We start from the raw sequence: 22,389 nt of genomic DNA on the forward strand, positions 1-22,389 counted from the left end.
TGCTCCCTGCGGAACACAATGACATGTGAGAAGTTCAGGCGGAGACTTGTAGCCACCCGAGGCAACATGGGCAGTTTGAGGGCCCAAGAAGGAAGCCAACCATCCCAAAGCATTGTTTGAGCAGTTTGTGATAGTCCCCAACCTCTCCAGCAGCAATGCATGATGAACCAGATCGAAAGCAGTAGAGAGGTCGGGCAACATCAGCATAGCAACTTGGTCGAGTCCATGATTTGACAGAGGTCGGCCTTCAAGTCAAGTAAAGCCGTAAATATCTCTCCACTACAACATACAGATCTCCCAAAACACAGTACACTACAAACTCATTTCACAACACAACTTAGCTTCCAAATACAATGTTAACCATTCCACTTACAACTCACTGGCTGTCCACCATAACTTGTGCACCATTTCCAACATGGCATGGTACTCCAAGTAACCCGGTTAACCGGCACCCCACTGAAAGAGCACTCCAAGTACCCCGGGTGCCGACACCCCCACAAAACGCATGTGAATAAAGACCACATTCAACAACTCGATTTCATGAAGCCAAGCGCGCGCACACACACACCTCATCATGACACTCGCACCAAACAATGCATAACAAATTATTCAAAACACTTTCCACAGTTAACTAAATACAGTAGGATAATTCTATTTTGCATAAGCATTGCAACTATGCAACTGAAGTTCAATTTCTAATTAAATGTCCTTCAGTGACATCACCCTGTAACCAAAAGAGTTAATAAAACATGGATCATAACTTTCTCATTGCAATACTAACTTAGGAATTCCATGTCCTGACTAGCTTTAAACAAATTTAAAAGTGCCTAGTCCAAACTGAAAAAAACTTTAAAACATATGTATAACGACTTGCACATACCACTACTAACTTAAGCAGTTCTTTTCCTAACTCACTTTAAACACACGGTCCAACATGTAAAATAAAATGTTACAGCATAGCCACCAACTAAGGAAGTCCATCTCCTATCTAACTTCCAAAATATAAAATCCAAACTGTAAGAGAAAATGTTAACGCACAGATATTTCAGTGCACTCCAAGTCTCAGCAAAACCAACTAAAAGCACAATAAATCTCTCTAAACGGAGGCCACGAATTCCAAAAGCACGGCAAAGAAATAAAAAATGCACAGGCCTCACATCACATCATCATCTATGGCTGAAAAGAAAACCAACAAGAATTAAGAGGAACAATAAACAATACTTTGGGGCCTTTAAGCCTCTCTCTGCTCAGACTAAATTTCTTTGAAGAATTTAAGAAAATCCAGATCCAGGTCCTGCAGTTCTAAAAGATGACTGTTACCTGGCTCTCTTAAAACAGTGCCACACAAAGAGCAAAAACATGAAAATCGTGAATTACTTGCTGCTGCCCTCGGGATCAAACCAACATTGTCCTCACATATCCCTGTCTTTACCTCACCGCACTTCTGTGATACATGCAGTCCAGTCCGCCTGAGGTTCTGATTCCACCAGTGACCGTCCCCCAAGCTCTCACTAGAATCATCTTCCTCATGCGTTTCTGTGGTCCTTTTTGCAATGCCCTCTTTCTATTATCAATGTTGGGAAAGGAGACCCCATCCCCTTTCAGGTGTTGGGGCGTGAACTTGCACCCCAACGGTTGAGCTAGGCGGAGCACATGTTAGCAATAAAGTAGTAACAGCCTGATTCCACGTCTCCGAGTCTCATTGTGTACTGCTTTATTAGCCCGTTATATTCGTGCATTGTCTCTGACTTGCAATCTAACAATGGCAACGAAGAAATCCCACGGAGTGGTGCTAACTCATTACCGCAGTGCCCTCCGAAGTCTGAGCAACCATAAAGGCTCCCAATGCACTTTGCGACCGTTGTGGAGACCAAAGATCACCACGCCCTGTCTCGGCCCCCCACATATGCTGCCTATCATGACGTCTCACTACTGGGAACATCAGTCAGACCGCCGAGCCGTACACACATTAACGCTGCCATCGCCGCAGAGGAGATCTGAAAGCGCTCGCAGCAAGAAACACCTACTGAGCCACACGTGCCTCGCACACATATGCACAGGCACTGCCATGGAGGAACACTGCCAGCCACTCAATCCAGAGCGGCCTCACCAAAGAAAGGTCTCATTTGCCAGCATATGCCACTGCCTCCAGCTGCGCACGCACGCGCAGGACAATTCACAAAGTTCTCAGTCCAGTTCTACTGCCTGCACTCCTGCACACAGGGAGGAGGGAGGTCATGACTCATTACAGCTACAGGCCATGCAGCATTTTGACATATCAGTATGGTGCCAAGATGGTCCAGTTGGCTCAAGGAACTGCACATATATGGACGCATCAGGTGTCAGAGAAGAATGCTGTCTTAGAGGTATATTAGTGCACTCAATAGGCCCGGTGGCGAGAGATATCGCATTCGAAATGCCGGAAAATACAACTGACATTTCAGGGCATAATGAATAATTATTTTGCACCGCTGTGGACTATGAGCGCCACATTTTCCACACAACCACGCAGAACAAAGGAGAAAACACAGACAATTTTGTAATGAGGTTGAGGAAAAGAGCAAAATACTGCAATTTTGACCGATACTCAACAGAAGAGGCAATAAAATCACAGGCCATCGTACGGTGCAAAGTTCCAGAAGAAGCTGCTACAAAAAAGTAGAACTTTAGATGAAATTCTCCAACTCGCTAGAGCGGATTCCACTCTGTCTCTGGAAACAGAGTCACCAAGCAAAATTAAGATCACACAATCTGCACCGCCAGTGGCCCTGTGCCCCATACACACGTCAGAACGCAACCCTGAACAAAAGAAGTGTTACAGATGTGGTTACAAGTTCCCACATGTCGGGCCATGTCTAGTCATAGGACATCATTGTGACAAATGTGGAGATGAAAACCACTTCCAGTCAGTCTGCAAGAACATCAAATTCTTCCAGTCAGTGGAGACCAGCCAAGAAGCTAGGAGACATTAAAGCCATCGCCCAAGGCGAGAAAGCCCTCGACCAGACACATGGCGCTCTCCTGCGACCAGCAGACACAGCGGGACAGGAGTCATCCCGCAGAGACAGGCAGCGGGAGGACAGAAGAGATGACTCAGAGCGATACAGGTGCAGAAACGACTCACAAAGAAGGGCACCAAGACAGAAAATCATATCTGGAATCATCCCCATAATGATGCCACAAATCAAACTCCTCCTCATCAAGTGGCAACCGGAAGCGAGGATATGTGCACGCTATAGGAAATGCCACAGCCACCAAATACTGCCCAAACCTACTGCTACAGATAAATGGACGGAGTCATGAATTCCTCATTGATACCAGAGCCACAGTAAATGTCATCAACGAAGTCCCGCTCAAGTCCCTAGTCAAGAAAAAATTATTGAGCGGACACTGATATAAAGCCATACGGCTCAAATAAACCCCTCCACTGCAAAGGAATGTTCATAGCCACGTATCGGTACAAGGACAAGAGCTTAAAAATCAAAATCTATGTGATAAAAGGTGAGGTGCCAGGGCGAAACATCCTTATCTTTCGATCGGCCATTCAAATGGGCTTAATACACGTGATGTACCAGATCATGTCTGCATACACGACCAGCCCAAAAGAAATGCTGAAGAAAATGTTCCTGGCACTGTTCAAAGGCAAACAAATCAAGTTACACATAAATACACAGATACAACCAACGTCCCAAAATTATAGGGGCATACCCCTCAATATTCAAAAGGCACGTGGAAGAGATACAATCCCTACTAGAACAAGACATAATTGAGCCAGCATCAGGACGCACCATGGGTGTCCCCCACTGTACCTGTGCCAAAGATCGAGAACACCAGCATCCATATCTGTGTAGATATGAGAGCCCCCAATCTGGCGATAAAAAGAATGACACCTGGCCCCCCCGAATGACGGACATGATGCATCTACTGCACGGGGCAAAAGTATTTTCAAAATTGGACATAAATAAGGGCTATCATCAGCTAGAACTACATCCGTCCTCCAGATATATAACAATTTTCTCTACAAACCGGGGGCTTTTCGGGTACTAGCGTCTCAGCTTTGGAGTATCGCCGGCCACCGAGATATTTCAAAATGAAATTCATCAAACATATCCCCCACTTCCTAAACTATAGCGATATCATCCTGATATTTGGTGCCACACAAGAAGCACATGACAACACGCTACGGAGAGTATGCATGGCGATAGAAGACGCCATCCTGACATTTAATGCTGATAAGTGCAAGCTCAGCAAATCGACGCAAACATTCTTTGGGCACATACTTGCAAACAACAGACTAAAACCTGACCCCGAAAAAGTACAAGCATTAGTGGAAGCTCCTACACCCACCTCCGTTTCTGCAGTTAGATCTTTTCTAGGAATGGCAAGCTACTGCACCAGATACATTCAGGATTTTGCTTCAGTCAGCACGCCTCTCCGGCTACTCACCGGAAGGGGACAATAATTCTCCTGGTCTAATCAATGTGAGGGAGCTTTTCAGGAAATCAAAAAAAGAATAGCTTCTGCATCTTGCACATCGGATTATGACCCGGAACTCAACACGGAAGTGACAGTTGATGTCAGCCCTGTCGGTCTGGGGGCGATTCTTGCTCAATCAAAACCAGGAGCCTCACCCGACACACCAAGACGCATAGTAGCGCCTGCAAGTCGCAGCCTCTCTACCACGGAATGTGTATACTCGCAACCGGAGAAAGAGAGTCTTGCGGTTGTATGGGCATGTGAGCATTACCATCTTTTCCTGTATGGACATCCATTTACCGGTTCCATGTTATTTTGCTGCTGGATTTTTCGTTGCAGGACTTTTCATCGCCGTTTTTTTAATCGAAAAAAACTCATCGTTTTATTTATTTTTTGGGGGGTTACCCCCTCAAACCCCCATTTTTTAAAAAAATGATTCCCTTTCACCCACAAATATTAAATTTAATTTTTAAACCCCCCCCCCCAAAAAAAAATGAAAAATCCCGCGGCAAAAGAATGGTATACCCATTTACCATCATCACGGACCATCAAGCCCTTACCACCATCTATGTAAAACCAACGGCCAAGATACTGCCACGCATTGCGAGGTGGGGACTCTGGCTACAAGAATATTTGTTAAATATTATACACCGCCCGGGGAAAGACAACAACCCAGCAAATTTCCTATCTCGATATCCCCTTCCAGCTCAGGACGAGAGACAATACATAAATTATTTAGTAAGCAATGCACTGCCCAAATCCATCACGAGTGCACAACTGTTGAAGGGCCTGAAAACTGACCAGCTCCTCCAGAAGCAGCTGGTCAGCATGCCCTACGTTAGGCTAGTGGCACATCAAAAACAAACACGATCAGCCACTATCTGCGGCCGAAGAAAGCCATTTCCAAACATTCCGACTCATAAAACACACATTCTCCATGTCTCCAGAAGGACTATTACTAAAAGAAAACAGTTGTCATCCCGGCAAGTTTACAGGACCAAGTACTTACGCTGGCACACTCTGGTCAGAGGAATTGTCTCCACAAAAATCCTAAACAACGTGGGATTCATCCCCACCCCGTTTTTGGACCCCAGACAGCAACGATTCCCCACAGGGTCCACCCTGCTGCTAACCTAGACTTAGTATATGCCCTTATGAAATTGGGTTTTTCCTGCTTGTTCGCAAGACAGCATTAAACCATTTGTTTTCAAGACGCCACCACAGTACTTTAGATGAACAGAGCCATCCACTGTTATCAGCTGTCCATGTCTACAACATTTCTTATTGTCCTGACGACAGTTCGGATCATCAGATAACCTGAGCTACATCGCAAATTTGATGTTACAGTCACCACACGAACCAGAAACACCTACTAGCTGTGTCAACAGTCATTATGTACTGTTAATAGTTCAGCAGTACATGAAATTGCACCTTTGTTGGTACTAACCAACGTACAGAACCGATTGCTTTTTCTTTATGTAATATCTATGGTTCTGCCTTCAATGGCCATTTTAACATGATGTTTCTATTATGATTAAACTTTGTTTAATGTTGTACCCACTTCTCTGTGATCTATTGGTTAGTATATGTTAACCTAGCCTCCTGTAGTCGGTCTGCACCTCCTGTGCGTCTATGAAAGGGGTAGCTTTTGACTCTGCACTTTGCTCTTTCAGTACTTGTTCACCCTCTACAACAAAAAAGAGGGTCCATCGCCCCCCGATATATTTCTCTCCACATTACACGGACTCCAAGTCCCAGAGTTCCACTCAGCGCACATTGCTCTTCAGATGCAATCACAGCTGCGGTTCAGTACCCCTCTGACAACCACTTTGCTCGCAATTGTAGGAACTCCTATGCCCAGTACCTGTGTTCCACAGCAATACCTCCAACAGCTCTCTGGAGGTTTATGTGGCACATAGCTCTGGCACAGCAGCGGCACAGCAGCTACCGACTACATCCTTCTGGTCCCACACAGCAATGTCTGCATCTGTCCCTCACAAACTTGATTGGCCCTTGGCCCTGGCGCAGCCCACTGGATACTGGACCCTAACCAGCTTTTCACTGCCCCACACAGCAAAGTCACTGCCTGCCCACTGGAAAACTTGCTGGCCCATGGCCCTGACAATTTCTCTGACTGCGCCTTACAGGCCTGATGGGCTCTTATCCCCACAATGTCTCTGTACTGCTCTGTCTGCCCTATGCAGGCAAGACACTGTCACCCCCTTGCAGACTCGATAGGCTCCCAGGCAGGGGTGTTGCTAAGTCTGGAAAAGATCAGGGGCTAAGCTCATGTCGGGACAGGCGGGATTCACGGCTAGCTATAGCCCTTGGTTGTAGTCCCCGAGCTTCTATCCGGGGCTACAACCAAAAAAAAAACTCAGGGCTATAGCTCCCCCCCCTACCCCCAGCAACGCCTCTGCTCCCAGGACCTGGCACTGCCTCCTTACATTAATGGCTGGACCTCACTGGCCACAATTCAGCCGAAAGCGCACCTACCTTGAGAGGAGATCTTCTCATGTTTGGGGGGTGGTGGATGCCCATCATCTGTCCAGGTGCTGTCCCCCCAGCACATCCTTGTTGCCAATGTTAAGGTGGGTTCCTGGCCAAGCACAACACTTACACCAATGTAGGAAGAGGTAATATCTTTACAAAGTCCAGCTCCAAGTACAGGGTAGAGGCGTCCATTTTGGCCACATTGGGTAAGTTACTTGGACAGAAATCCACCCATCTTCTCAACGGACATTCACAGAACCATTCAGAACAGAACATTCTTACGCACAGCATTCCATGTCAGTCACACACAGCAGTCCATGCATACAGGGCAAGGTGCAGGGAAAGACAAGGCATAACATATGCCAACGTAGAGCTGAGAGTGGGCAGTAAAAAGAAAGATGACAAAGGAAATACGTACAGCCAGGAGTAATGGGTTTTCTAAAAGAAAACAAAGATATCTGGAGTGTTTTATGGTAACAGATGAGCTAGAGAAAAAAGGAAGAGAGCCTCAAGGAAAGGAGTTAGGGCGAGTTGGAAAAATATAAAAACATGCCAGGGAGTAGTTGTGCGGTGGGGAGGAGTTTTGCTGTATGTAAATGAGCAGCGCAAACGTGCATTTGGATGATTTGTCCTGTGCACCATATCGCCTAGACACTGTATTGGTGGATTCACACACTTGCGGCGAATATAAGCCATCATTATTGTGATTGTGTTTGCTATGCTCGCTTCAAGGGGTTATACGTAGAAGGCACACTTGCTCCGCGGCTGATTCACAGGCGGCAAAGGATAAATAAAGTATTGTTTAAGCACATGAAATGCAAAGGGAAACCTTAATAAATATCTATATGAACTAAAACTGTGAAGATGTGCTCAGTTGCTTAAATTGTCCTCATCCCGGTTTCACTATTTAGCCAAAGTGTGTGATCCTGGGCAGATCATGTAATCAGACTGTGTCTTATTTGCAGCTCTGTAAATGATTCACTTCAAAGCTTGTGTGTTAATATATGATGTTATTTTTTTTTTAAAGCCTGACTTGCTCCATATACAACAGTGCATCTTAGGTATTTTGCATCACAAAATTATTTGCCACTTGGTTTATGACAACTTATTCTAAAGTCACTTGCATGGTGCCTCCAAGTATCAAATACTGATGATGCTCCTTGCAGTGTGCTTTCTGTGAAGTAATTTCTGTTGGTGCAATCCATATGCAAATTAATTGATTTGAATGTATTTTGCCATAGAGCGCCTGGACAGAACTCTAATAGATAAGTTACCTGCATCTATAATGATTCTGCCGTTTTTATTTAGCTTTTGTTGTGTTAAAATGCGATATGCCACTAGTAATGTTACCAAAAAAGTACATTTAGGACAGGGGTGGGCGGTTTGTGGGCGCGAATGAGACAACCCGGAATTGCTTGCGCTGCATTTGAGGGGAAAGTAGCAGGAGTTTCACCGTGGCTGTCCCCCCACTCCCTCTTGCAATGCTGGATACTCCCCTGACTGGACAATATGGAACGCGGGCGTTATGCAACATACGGTACCCCATACCGAGGCTCGGAACTCTCCTACTTTGGTCTGCGATCGACGAAGACAGCCGATGGCAGGGGATACCGGATCGGTATGGGATACCAAATATTGGTAACTATGGCCCCTGGGGCTAGTCTATAGTTACATAGCCCCAGGGGCCATAGTTTCCACCACGTTTATCCACACTCCCTACTGGAGCTGGGATGCTTACTGCCCGGAGGTCAAACGCAGATAAAGCACGGAAGTAGTGGAAACTCACCTGCAAAAGTAGCAGAAAACTCCGAGCGGTTAGAGTCCGCACTCTGTGCACCTTGTGGAGGACGCCCTTCGACCTTTCCTGGGGTACTCTGGGAACTGTAGTCCTGTGGGAGGCCGCCTTTCGAAAGGGCGGGTTTACCCTGTGAGCTCAGTTTGAAATGGAGGGCCCCACCTTCCCTTGGTAAGAGGACACCTCAACCCGCCCTTCAATGGAACGCACCCTATGAGTTCGGTCTGTGCTAGCGGCCTGAGCGGCCACACCTCCCATCTGTAAGAAGACACCCCGGCCAACCCTTCGGCCTGCTTCCCGTGAGTCATGGCAGAGATGGCAGTGTGAGCTAAGCAGTTTGGCATTTGGCCTTTGGCTGTCTGGGACGTGTAGTTTAACAAGTGCTCACACTGCTAATCCCTCTCAAAGAGTTTGTAAATTAATTTACTGTCGATTACTTTCATCGATTTTTCTATGCATATGTTACATAATGGATATTCCATTGGGGGCTGGAGGAAGGAGTAAATGCGTGACCGCTGGTTTTAAAACCGTCAAGGATTGTTTTAGACTATGGTAGGCGCGCCCAATGACATGTATCACACAGGGACTTTTTTGTTGTTGTACATGTCACAGACATACAGAACACATCTCTTTAAAAATCTCCATGAGTGCGCTCGGTTTTTAAATGGCGTCACTTGAACCAGAAGGAAACATGTCGGCATGTCGCCCAGAAGTCAGCACAGGCATGTTTTCGGGGAGAGAATAACGGAGTCGTAAAAGAAGCTGGATCTGGGCAAACGCAGAACCAAGGAAGTGAGAATTAACAAAACGGCTAACGACGCCTGACTGATGCATTGAACAGAAAAGAACATTATAGCACTGCAAACCGCTGCCACTCCTTTATTGGTATATACATCCATGAAACGTTTACAAGCAAGATCGTCAGTCAGATGATCTACCCTCCAGATGTTTTTTTCACTTTTAGTGTGATATGTGCCTATCTGATACTGTTCATAGCGCCTTACACGGGATACTTTTCTCACCAAATACTGTACATAACATTGGACAATGTGCCCTAACGACACTGCATTCAATGAGGTTTTCAAATGCGAAACGGCAGCGGAAAAATAGTACATTTGTTTTTTTGGCAGACAAGTTTCAATTCGTGTAGTTTTGTTTTTAATCCCTAAAGCTCATATCTGAACAAACAATACAATATACGTACGGAATGGGAAGAGTAATATCATTGCAGCATAGGTAAAGGACGTTGGTTGAGGCTGCAACTGTGCAGTGCATAGAATATAATGGAGTATATATTTCCTAATGAAAATTGCAGTGGGCAATTTCCCTTTTCTTATCATTAAGGTTGCGTCACAATGAAACGACCTTGAATTTCATTCTTTGTCATAAACCTCGACAAAGCAATGGAGCCGACTCAGAGTGGGGGGTGAATGGCTCCAGATAATAAAACAGCAGGTTTATGGGTCTACACATAACTGTGATGTCCACGTGTCATGTGATGACGGGGTTAGAATAGATCACGTGGAACAGGAGTAATAAAAGAGTGTGAGAAAGCCCGCCAAAGCAGTCTCTGCTCCGGCATGGCAACAGAGTGTGTCCGTGTCCCTCATTTCCTCAATGCGCAGCACACCCTGCCTGCAGGCCCTGCCTGCCCCTCAGTTGTCCCTTATCACACTGGCAACGAGGTGGAAAACCAGAGCCCACCTGCGGCGGCCCCCACCTGCCCTGGCAGCGCTGCATCAGCTGACTCCTGAACTCCAGTTACCCCAGGACCCACAGACTCACCGCGGAGTCGCGCCCTCCCCCAACACGGTGCCTGGGACATGGCGAACACGCCGGAGTGCACAAGTAAGTGAAGAAAGAAGCGACGTGCCCGCATGAAGCATATCCCTCACTCTCCACGCCGATCCTACGGCGCAAGCACTGTTTCATGCCCACAGGCCACCCAGGGCCCCAGGAAGCATATTTGGCCCACAAACCCTCACAATCAGGCCATTATCAAGCACTGGCACACCTGAACTGTACCATTTGCCTGCTTGTAGGCTACAACACTGTCACAGCAGTGAACTTTCAGCCCTGGCAGCCTGCAAGCCAGCAGCCACAGACAGTGCTGCAGCCAGCCCTACACCCCATCAGTTGCCAGGCTCTGCACCTACCCGGCAAGGACACCAAAGGCAGTGCTCTGCCTAGCGTGTGGACTACACAGATAAACCCTGCAAAGAGCAGCCCCAGGTACACCTGGACGTGCCTCCCTGAGCGCCCCACACCCGCGCCTGCCCGAATCCACACCATGGCAGAAGATCTGACAACGTCACCGCCCAGCCAGCAGTACCAGAAACAAGACACAAGCACGTGGTTAGATACCACACAGGGCACATTTATGAAGCCATTCAAGCCTTTTGGTCCCAGCGCAGGGCTCCACTGGGAGCTACGGGTCCAGCAATTCGAATTGAGCATAAAAGCAGGTGACATCGCTGCCGACGAGAAGAAGACATTCCTCGTACTCAACCGCGGCACAATGGCGCAGAGACTTTTCAACACTCTCCCAAATCATGACACAGAAGACTATGAGACAACGAAGGCTGTCCTCGCGAGGAAATTCAAGCCCCAGATAAGTGTAGACTTGGGGTGGTTCAAATTGAGCCAGGCCAGACAACGCCCGCAGGAAAGTATCAACGACTTCCATGGTCAGCTGCGAGAGATGGCCCTCGGCTGCGACTTCCCGGATGATGAATTTGCGGCCAGACAGCAGGTCATACATGGCCTCTCTTCGGAGAAGCTCTGGCGATCCATCCTATCAGAGTCGAAGCTCCCGCTGGACACCATCCTAACTACAGGGCGACAACGAGAGAGGACAGACGAGCATGTGGCGGAAATGGAACAGATGATTAGCCGCCTACGACTAGACACAGAAAAACTCTGCAACAGCATGACCACCATCAATGCTCTACAGCTGAACAAACCCCAACAAGGGCAGACAGCAAGCAAACCCAGAGAATGCCTATGGTGCAACGGCCAACAACACAAAGGGGAACCCTGCCCAGCATACAGCACCATGTGCTACAAGTGTGGAAAAATTAACCACTATGCGTGATTATGCCTAAACTCGCAGAGAACCAAAGAACACTCACCTCATAGGAGATTCCAGGATTGGAGGAATGACACGAGGCCCAAGAACGTACAAGCATTCCCCCCAAGGCTACCCGACCGCCGCCAGCGAAGTCAGTCCCACCGGATCTGTGACACATGAAGAGGACGGGCCCGGGCAATTGAAGGAGAAGACACGGACAGCAGCAGTGGCGACGACGACCAGCCGAGCAGAGAACCGTCCCCAAATCACACAAACCGATACCGCAGACCAAGGCATGAAAAAGTCCACATGATCTTAGTGGTCAAGCCTGCCCACGGCAGGCACCCCAACAACGACAGATCACATCGCAGCTGCACCGTCACCTTCGGAGACATCCCAGTGACGATGATGATAGACATGGGCGCCACAGTGAGCGTTAAGCCGACCACATGGTTCAACAAGCTAGACCCCAGGCCATCCCTGCGGCGGAAACCTTTGCAACTATTTGCGTATGGATGCAAAAAGCCGCTCCCAGTCGTAGGGTACTTCAAAACCACTCTCACACACAACAAAAAGAGCTGCAGGACCCGTATCTATGTAGTTAACGCAGGGATCGAGACATTGCTCAGGTGCCTAACCCCCGAAAGGCTAGAATTAATACTGTTTACCTTCACAATCAACTCCAGAGAGAAATTGACCACCAGTTAGACAAGCACAGGAAGCTATTCCAAGGCATTGGATGCCTAAAAGGGAGGACAGTAAAGCTCCACATCGACCCCATGCTAGAGCCAAAGGCAGTCCGACACCGAAGAGTCCCCTTCCACATGAGGGCAGCTATGGAGGCAGAAGTGAACAAATTCGAGGATCTTTGAATAATCGAGAAGATCACTGGCCCCACACCCTGGGTATCCCCCATAGTCTTGACTGCGAAACCCAAATATCCCCATGCAGTGCGAATATGCATCAATATGCGCCTGCCAAACGTGGCGATTGGGCGGGAAAGACACATAACCCCAACAGTAGACAAACTGATTGTGGACATGACAGGCACTACTGTCTTCAGCAAGCTGGACTTAAGGTCAGGGTACCACCAGATCCGCCTGGCAAAGGACTCAAGGTACGCCATGACCTTCTTGTCACATCTGGGGCTGAGAAGATACCACCAGCTCAATTTTGGAATCTCATCCGTAGCGGAAGTATTCCAACATGAGATACGAAAAGTACTCCAGGACCTCCCCGGGGTCACGAATGACATCCTAGTGTACGGCAAAACAGAGAAAGAGCATAACGGCTAACTGGCTCCCACACTACAGCGACTAGAAGAGTCCAGGCTAACGCTCCACGAAGAAAAATGTGAATTTGGGAAGTCCACACTGAGCTTTTTTGGATATGTCTTTAATGAGAAAAGAGTATCCCCAAACCCTAGAAAAGTAGATTACATCAAAAATGCTTGGGCCCACACCAACGCCACCGAGGTCCGCAGCTTCTTAGATATGGCAACATACTGCGGGCAGTTCATCCCCGACCTGGCCACCATTGGCACCCCCCTGCGAGAGCTCGCAAAAACAGCATGGGAGTGGGGAGCAACCAAGGATTCCAGAAGATCAAGGATTCACTATACAGCGAGGCCACCATGGCATTCTTCGAAACGTCGCGAAAGACAGAACTACTAGTTGATGCCAGTCTCGTTAGCCTTGGAGCAGTTCTCACTCAGACTGACCGAGATGGGACCGTTGTCCCCATTGCGTTCGCCAGCCAAGCCCTCACTCCCACGGAGTGGGACTACATCAAACTTTGTGCCCACAAATCTATCCATAGACTACAGGGCCCTAGAGACAGTACTTTATGCTTCTCTACCATGCGCTACGCCAAATAGAAATGACAGACTCCACGCCAGATTATCTAAATTATATGAACCTTTGAGAAGATCCCTTCTGGTCACCAATCTTAAAACCAACCACAAGTCTAGCCTGAGACCCAGCCAATTAAAGTCACCTAAATCCCAATCACTGTCCATCCCTAACATGAAAACCCATCAGTTTAATAACCATAAGCTCAAGCCTTGCAATAATAACCTTGACAAACCTATCCTAGTCAATAAAGGATCTGAGGCTCCCCCCTCAAAGGAGCGCTTCTCAATGTAAGATCACTCGTCGCCCATGCTACCGACATTGCCGACCTAATCACTGAAGGTAACTTGGATTTCCTCGCAATAACGGAAACATGGCTCCACAATGCAGCAGGACCTGCACTTATGCTAGCTACCCCTAATGGCTATACTATAGCTAGACAAGACCGAGACAACGACTGAGGTGACGGTATTGCCTTTATCTCTAAAATTGGGCTTGACCTTAGACTAGCCCCTACCCACATGTCACAATCATGTGAAGTTCTTACGGCCAAAGTTCAGATAAACAATTCACAATCACTCACTATTCACCTAATATATAGACCGCCTGGTCCTCTTGGTACCTTTTGAGGATGATCTGCATAACATAATCATGAATAACCTTAAACCTACCTCGCAACTACTCTTACTAGGAGACTTTAACTTAGGTTTCAATGACCAAATGGATAAAAATGCAACAGACATAGTCAGCACAATCAACGCACTAGGCCTCTCACAAAAAGTCAACAAACCTACCCACCTAAAAAGGAGGATACTCGACTGGACTGTGGACTTTAAACAATCAGCTACTATCTCTTCTATCCTGCCACTATCGTGGACAAACCACTTTCTGGTCTCCTTCCACCTATCTACTATAAGACCCACTCCACTGGCGCAGCCTCTAGCACCTCAATGCTTAACTAGATGTAAATAAAGTATCACTGTAGAGAAAGTCATCCCTGCCATTCTGCCTACCCTCAATGCACTGCCAGAAGATCTTGATCCTAGCACTTTAGTTCAGGAATATAACGATATTATGCTCACTACACTGGACAAAATTGCCCCTGTCAAACTCAGACCTAGCAAACCTATAGCCCATCTAAACAAATGGTTCACACCACAACTCAAAGACCTTCGCACCTTAAAGAATAAAAGTGAAACCAATTGGAGGCTTTTCCCCTCTAGTGAGAACAAAGTTAAATTAACTGCACTTTCCTCACAATATAAGAAGGAAATCTGCCGTGCGAAAAGTAATTCCTATGATGAGCGTATTGCCAACTCTAATTCTAGTATGAAAGAACTCTTTTCCATACTCAAAGAACTAGAGTCCCCAATTGCTATACCCGATGTCTGTACTAAGGACAAATCCTGGTGTACAGATATCCAACATGCCCTAGCTAACAAAATTAACACACTCCAAAACAAAATTCAACAAAAAAAAGAAGTATTGAACTTACAGCACTCCCCCAACACCCCTGTGCCTAATGTCTCTCCACTGGCACTCAATACTACCTTCCACTTCTCTAAAATGTCTATCTTGGAGGTAGAAAAAATCATCCTGTCACTGAAGCCTTCAAATTGTAAATGTGATATTTGCCCAGCACAATTAATAAAAGATGCTGCCAGAGAATTATCTCCATTTATTACTAAACATATAAATGCCTCTTTTACCACAGGCACCATCCCGGCCAACCTTAAACAATCATGGGTGCTCCCCCTCCTCAAAAAACAGACACTAGATCCTCTCATTCCCACTAATTACCGGCCCATCACCACAGTCCCATTTCTACTCAAAATATTGGATAAAGCTGCCTATAGCCAAATTCAAAAACACCTTGAACTACACAAACTCCTAGGTAATAGACAATCTGGTTTCCGACCACTACACGGAACAGAGACAGCCTTAATTGACCTAAAGTCCCAAATAGACGAGCCAAGAGACAAGGGCAGGACAGTACTCCTGCTCCTACTTGATCTCTCTGCCGTATTTGATCTGGTCAATCACAAGATCCTATGCCGACACCTTGACTCTACGGCCCACTTCTCCACAGGAGCCATCAAATGGATTGAGTCCTTCCTGAGTGAGAGAACTATGAGAGTCTTCTCCCCCTCGGCTGCCGTCGACCCAACACCTATCCTATGCAGTGTTCCCCAAGGCATCTCGCCAACCCTTTATAATATCTTCACTAAGCCACTGTTGGACGATCTGGACCATCTGGGTATCACCTACACTAACTACGCAGATGATACTCAGATTCTCCCCCTGCTTTCTGGGGATTAGAGTGCAGACACTGGATTCGTGAACAAGGTATATTTTATCATACAAGCATGGGTGGCCACTCATGGCTTGTGCTTGAACAATGATAAGACTGAGTTAATAATTCTAGGTTCACAGGCCAACATTAAAAAACTACGCCAGGAATTTACATCATTCAATATTGATGGGAACACCATCAAGGTCTCTAAGGAGGTAAAAACCCTTGGATTCTACCTTGACGCCACATTGTCCTTCGATAAACAAGTCAAATCCCTTACCTCCTCCACGGCTTACACTTGTAAATTGCTTCGAGCTGGTAAGCCGTTCCTCTCTGACCAGAGCTGTTTGATCTTGGCCAGAGCCTTAATACTCTCCAGAATTGACTACTGCAACGCCCTATACAGTAGTGCTAATAAATCTACCATTCAAAAGCTCCAAACTCTTCAGAATAATGCCCTAAGAGCAGCTCTAGGCATGAATAAAACAAACTCACATTTCCTCCTTAAAACGCCAGCAGAAATGGTTATCCACATCCAATAAAATACAACTAAAAACACGCTCCTTGACCTACAAAGCCCTCAATAACACAGCCCCTAGCTACCTTATAGATAAACTCCAGAGAAGAACTTCTTTCAGACCCAGCAGAACTGGGTATGCTAACTGTCTGACCATACCTAAATATAAGCGCACCACTATCGGTGGTAATAGCTTTACTGTAAAGGCAGCTAAATTCTGGAACTCACTGCCCCAAGATCTGAGAGCCGACCAACCCTACCTACATTTCAGATAAAATGTAATAAAATACATTATCGCCACTGAGCCCTAGTCTCCCAGTACCTGTTGTGGCCCTGCCCACATCTGAAGAGACCTTTCATTAGACTCTCACCTGTATTATGAGAATGTTAGTGTGCCAACACTTGAAGACCCTGGGGAATCTAGTCCGTTGGTGGGCATAGGTGTTTTACGAAGGGCTTCACCCCGGCAATATATACATATATATACTTGCACAGTGTTTATTGTCTACTGTTTATTTCTGCATGTATATAGGATATTTTTAGTCTCTGCCCTACTTTTGTACATTTGTATATTTTGTATGTATGTAAATACTGTATCCCGTCCATATTTCACAACTTGTAAGCTTTGCATCTCCATACTGCTGCGCCCTTTTACTTACAAGTCTGGTGCGCATAACAAATGAATAAACAAACAAACATGGAGAGAAACTATGTGAACATAGAAAAAGAGGCCCTCGCTATTTTATGGCGGTGCAGACACTTTCACGTATATATTCTGGGCCACACCATAAAAGTACCAACGGACCACAAACCCCATGTCCCAATATTCAAACGGTCAGCACCACACCCCCAGCCAGGATCAAACACTGGATGCTGCAGTTACAGCAATTCGACCTCGAAGTACAATACCAAGCAGGAGCTGACAACCCTGCAGCCTTTCTATTGCAACACCCGCGACCAGCCACGGCAACGGAATGCGAAGCGGCCAAAGAGACAGAGGAGCACGTTCGCCAGATCATCGCCTGTGCCAAACCAAAGGCACTGAAGCTAGATGAAATCGTGGAAGAAACGGAGACCCCTGCCTCCTAAAGACCAAAGAAGCGATACTAACTTGTGAGTGGAAATCATTCCTCACTGCTGTCGCTCACTGGACACCCCAGGCGGAGAAGATGATGCATGCCCTGTTCGGAATACGCCATGAGCTGTCTGTGTCTCTGGAAGGAACAACAAAAAATGGACCTTGGCAAATGAGATCAGAACATTTCTTAGTAGTGACAACACCAACTTTTGTCAAAAAATATATATTTATTTATGTATAACTTTCAAATATATGTTTACTTCGAACATCCACATCTATATACCACCACTCATTCCATCATTCATTCACACTCTCACTAAATGTATAGATCTTTCACAGGTAGGGTAATACATCCACCTAAATACTCATATTTTTACATAAATCGCAACACTTCTTTACATTTTTCAGTAAGTGTTAATACACAAAATCAAATAGCATCATGCTTATTCAATGTGACTCAACATATGTTTCGGTCGTCAAAAGATAGGCTCCCAACTTGAGCCAGTCAGTATAGGCTACCTTCTTCAGGAGACGGATGGTTCAATTGCAACCACTCCGAGATGTCAAAAGGTGGGGAATGTTGTCAAACATCAATCTACAAATAAACAATATAAAGTTCGTCAAAGTTCTCATCTCTTATTTCTGTAGACACAGAAACATCTTGTGTGTATACCTCAGTCAATGTGTATACAAGCTGACACTCGCCTCCACAAATATCCACTTTCTCTCCAATAAGCAACATGATCAAAAAGAGTGTGAATAAAAACTGGCACCTGGTGAAATGTCCTGGGAGTTTGGCAAACAAACCCATGTTTGCGTTTAAACGCCACATGAATCTAAAACAGAAATTAGTACACACTTATAAAGAAACTGAAGATAATCAAACAGTGATGAATCAATGGGCTCTAAAACCCATTACAGGACATCACAAATGTGGCCACTGTGTGGCATGTCAATTCACCTCCACAAGAAAATCTTTTGAGTATGGTGATAATAAGGAATGGATCCCATACAACCACACCAACTGTCTGCGTAAAAACGTTATATACGTTATCCAATGCCCATGTAATCTAATATATGTGGGAAAAACAATGAGAGAGGTGTGCCAAAGAATATCTGAACATCGCTCCTGTATAAGGAACAAGGTGCAAGACAAACCATTGGTAGAACATTTTGACAGAATGGGGCACACAGACAAAGATATTAGGTGGTTTGTCCTCTAGACCATTAAGACCCCCATGAGAGGGGGCGACATGTCCACCATGTTACATCGACATGAACAAAGGTGGATCCACTCTTTGGATTCGGTCAAGAAGGGGTTGAACATTTCAATTGAATGGAACAAATTGGTCATGGGATAAGGGACAGGGTATATGAGCTTAGACTGTCTCTCTACTGCAATAGATTCCTGTGTGGTGATTTCTACACACCAGATATACATTTGTAACTTAATTTTTGTTTTTCAAAAATATTTTTCAGTGCATCCATTTATCAGTGCATGCACAGAATGCACTGTATGATATTTGTCACTTGTGAGAGGGTTCTCGTCACAAGTATGCGAGTCTAATTATTTTAGACCAGTGAAAATAATGGGCAACAGCCCATCTGTGGGGGCACTATATGGGCAAGAGTGAGAGGGTCCTCGTTGTAAATATTTTTACCTACTTATTACAGACAAGTGAAAAAATTGGGATTAGCCCACACTGGGGGCCGTCACACGGGCGGTAGTGCATATCCAGAAAGAATTATGAATGGAGATTTCAGATTTCAGTTTTCCAACATTAGCTTGAAGGCAGCAACAGAAATATGGATGTTCCCAAGGGGAGCACTACATGTCCCAGGATCTTCTCAGGTTGGAGTAGAGCAGTCCTTCTGCTATGTCCACACTCGGATAGAAAAGGAAGCCACGCCCACGTTCACTGAAGTATGTGTTTGGTGATTGGAGACAGAGCAGCACACCGCGCGAAGTGACACTACCGCGAGCCAACGGTAAGAAACAGTTCCCCCAACAAGAAAGGTTTGGATTGTGAATGCATGCCAGGACCGACGTGAAACAGAGGGGCCTCGCTGTTAGGAATGTTGATTTACCTGTCACAGATGAGTAAAGACATTTGGAAACAGTCTGTGTATGCGGGCGATGCACATGAGAAAATGTGCAGCGTGTAATGACAGTCAACATCGGCGTCAATCCAGCATAGTAATATGTAGGAGCCCTGGCAGAGTACTAGATGTCCCAGGATTCGTTCACATGGGTGCAGATTAGTCTCCCTGACGTCTACAAAGCTGGAAAGAAAAGGGAACCACGCCCACTTCAATGGACGTGTGTCTTGCGTAATTAGAGAGAGAGCAGCACACCGCGAAAAAACCCTGCGAGTCTGTCATGATGCCCGCTGCCGGGGAGCCGGTTCAAGCCCTGCGTCCCCGAAAGCAGACATCCAGTCCTGCGTCCCCGAAAGCGGACATCCAGTCCCCAAGGTAGGACCCAGCAACCCCATATAGGGGCCCTTTGGACAGTGTCCTGGCGCCTATGGCGCCAGGCTCATAAAAGACATCAGTCCTGGCACCATAGGCGCCAGGCTCATTATGGAAGTGCTTGGGTGCACTTACCTGATGCAGACCATGCTGCAGGATCCCGGCCTCCTTGAGGCCTGAAAGGAACTACTTTACCTGTGGGACTAATTTACCATCCGGGCGTGGCCGGGGATGGATACATACCTGATTGGAGGAAGGATACATACCTGGAACTTCTTCCAAGGCTATTTAAACCCCACCCGAACAGCCACACGTGCTTCGCGTTGTTCTGCATCTAGCAGCTGGACGCTCACCGTGTCTGCTCCTGCATCCTGACTTCTGCCACGCCTGCCAGCATCCTGGATCACCTGCAAAGGAAGAGAAGAAGAGAACAGAAGAAGGAAAAGTCCTTACCTGCTAAAGCCGCATCCCGGAGACATCTCGCCGACAATCCTGAAAAGGAAGACTTTTATTTAAAAGCTCATCGCGTCGATCGCTGCAGCGCCGCATTCCACTCACCTTGACAGGGCGCCTCCATGTTCAGCAGCGATCATCCGGATTCGCAGTCACGCCCCAGCGCCTAGGGAGAAAAAGACCAGAACAAAAGGTGAGAGAGAGAAGGGAATAAGGAAAGCTAAATCTCCATGTTAAGACTTACCTGTTGATTCATTCCCTCTTCATTTCGGGTCCGCGCCGCATCCTGGCATTTCCGGACCCCGGCCCCTAAGGGGAAAAGAGACATCAGCGTTAATGAGCGAATGAAAAGACATTACCAAAAAACGCTCATTAAAGACTTACCTGATTTCTACAAGGATTTCACCTCTCATCTCAGGTCGGTGCCTGTTCCCCGGCATTCCGTACCCCGGCCCCTATGGGGAAAAAGACACTAGCATTAGTACATTAATGCATGGACACAAGGGGAACCTCTTATCAAAAAACTTACTTGGAAGCCAAGCAAGTTTGGTTCTCACCAATCCGAAAATCCAGTGAAGTAACTGAATAGCAACGTGCCCCTGCATCAGAAGCAGGATGGAGAGCTCATCCTTCCAGACCCTAAGGTGAGACGCTACGAGGAATCACAGAAGGGTTTTGAGGAGGGTGAGAGGGGAAAGTGGGAGGCTGATTGCATTACCCCGCAGACAGTTAATCTCTTATTTTCGCCTACAGAAGGATACTTCTGCGAGCCAGATTTGGGGGCCCGGTCCAGTCCGTCTTCCGAACCCTGCACATCACCTTAGAAGAGGTCACAGCAGCGCGAACCAGGCCAGCGCCTCCGTGGGAGTCAGGTGAGCGTTACAGAGTCATTAGTAAGAAACAGTTTCTCCATCCAGTAAGGGTCGGACTGTGAACGCACGTTTGAGACCAGTTGTGAAATGGAGCACTTCACAGCTATAAAAGTGAGTACATATAATGTAACAGCTTCGTGTTTGACTCAGACAGGGATGAGTAGCAAACATGGTTTGGGACTGCATATGTGTAAATATAGTTGTATCCCACCCTGTATCAAAACAATCTGAACCGAAAATTTGTTTCAGGGTAATCACTCAATAATTACTTTCTGGGTGACTTCTAAATTGCATCAATTCCCTAATTCAATTACTTGTAGACGTCTTAGATTAATTGAGCTAGGTGGAGAGGGAAAACATTTTTTACTAACGTGTGCTTTTTAATTCATATTGATAAAGTGCGTTGATACAAAAATAGTTTGAACTCAACATTGATGTCTGTAATACATTCCATAAAAAACATATCATAATCAAAGAAAAACCATTTGTCGTCATGATTTATAACAAAAAAACATTCAACAATATGATAAACAAAATTAAAGTTTCAAAATGTAACATTGAAGGTGAGAAGAGGAAAACGTGAATACAGTTCCCTTATTTAACACCCTATTGTGGGTTTCTTAGAGAAACTCCCTATGTCTTTCCCTTACATGTACTCTATTAGGTAAAAGAGGCAGGAGTTTAAAAGGGTTCAGAAAATTGTCCAAGGGCTTTAATTTAGCCTCGTAACTGGGTCTTTTTTAGTAACGGAATTCTTTTCCACTGCGTGTGTACACGCTGGCCACATCAATACGTAGGAAGATATTTTTACAATTGCATAACTGCACGTGTAGCAGAGAAGGATTTTCCTACACGGTCCGACATGGATCTATGAGGGGGTAGTTGATATATTCTCCCCTCATTGTAGAAGAAATCATGCATTAGACACCCTTGATGGGTTGCAATTCAGCGAGACAAGGGATAGAAGGGTTGATTGAGAACGGCCTGCATAATATTTTGACTGAGGGACACGGGCCATTG

The 22,389-nt window shown here is 46.2% G+C and overlaps 1 protein-coding gene across 1 annotated transcript in view; it reads right to left on the reverse strand.

Moving 5' to 3' along the window:
• TMEM109 (transmembrane protein 109) overlaps window positions 1–8,954 on the reverse strand; it is a 133,377-nt gene extending 124,423 nt beyond the window's left edge. The window contains exon 1 of the mRNA XM_069628890.1: window positions 8,756–8,954. The gene's annotated coding sequence lies outside the window, so the exon portion shown is untranslated. The remainder of the gene's footprint in view (window positions 1–8,755) is intronic.
• Window positions 8,955–22,389: the final 13,435 nt, after the last annotated feature.

Source organism: Ambystoma mexicanum, chromosome 12 (assembly GCF_040938575.1).
Source record: "Ambystoma mexicanum isolate Mex_15411 chromosome 12, UKY_AmexF1_1, whole genome shotgun sequence".
Taxonomy (NCBI): Eukaryota; Metazoa; Chordata; class Amphibia; order Caudata; family Ambystomatidae; genus Ambystoma; species Ambystoma mexicanum.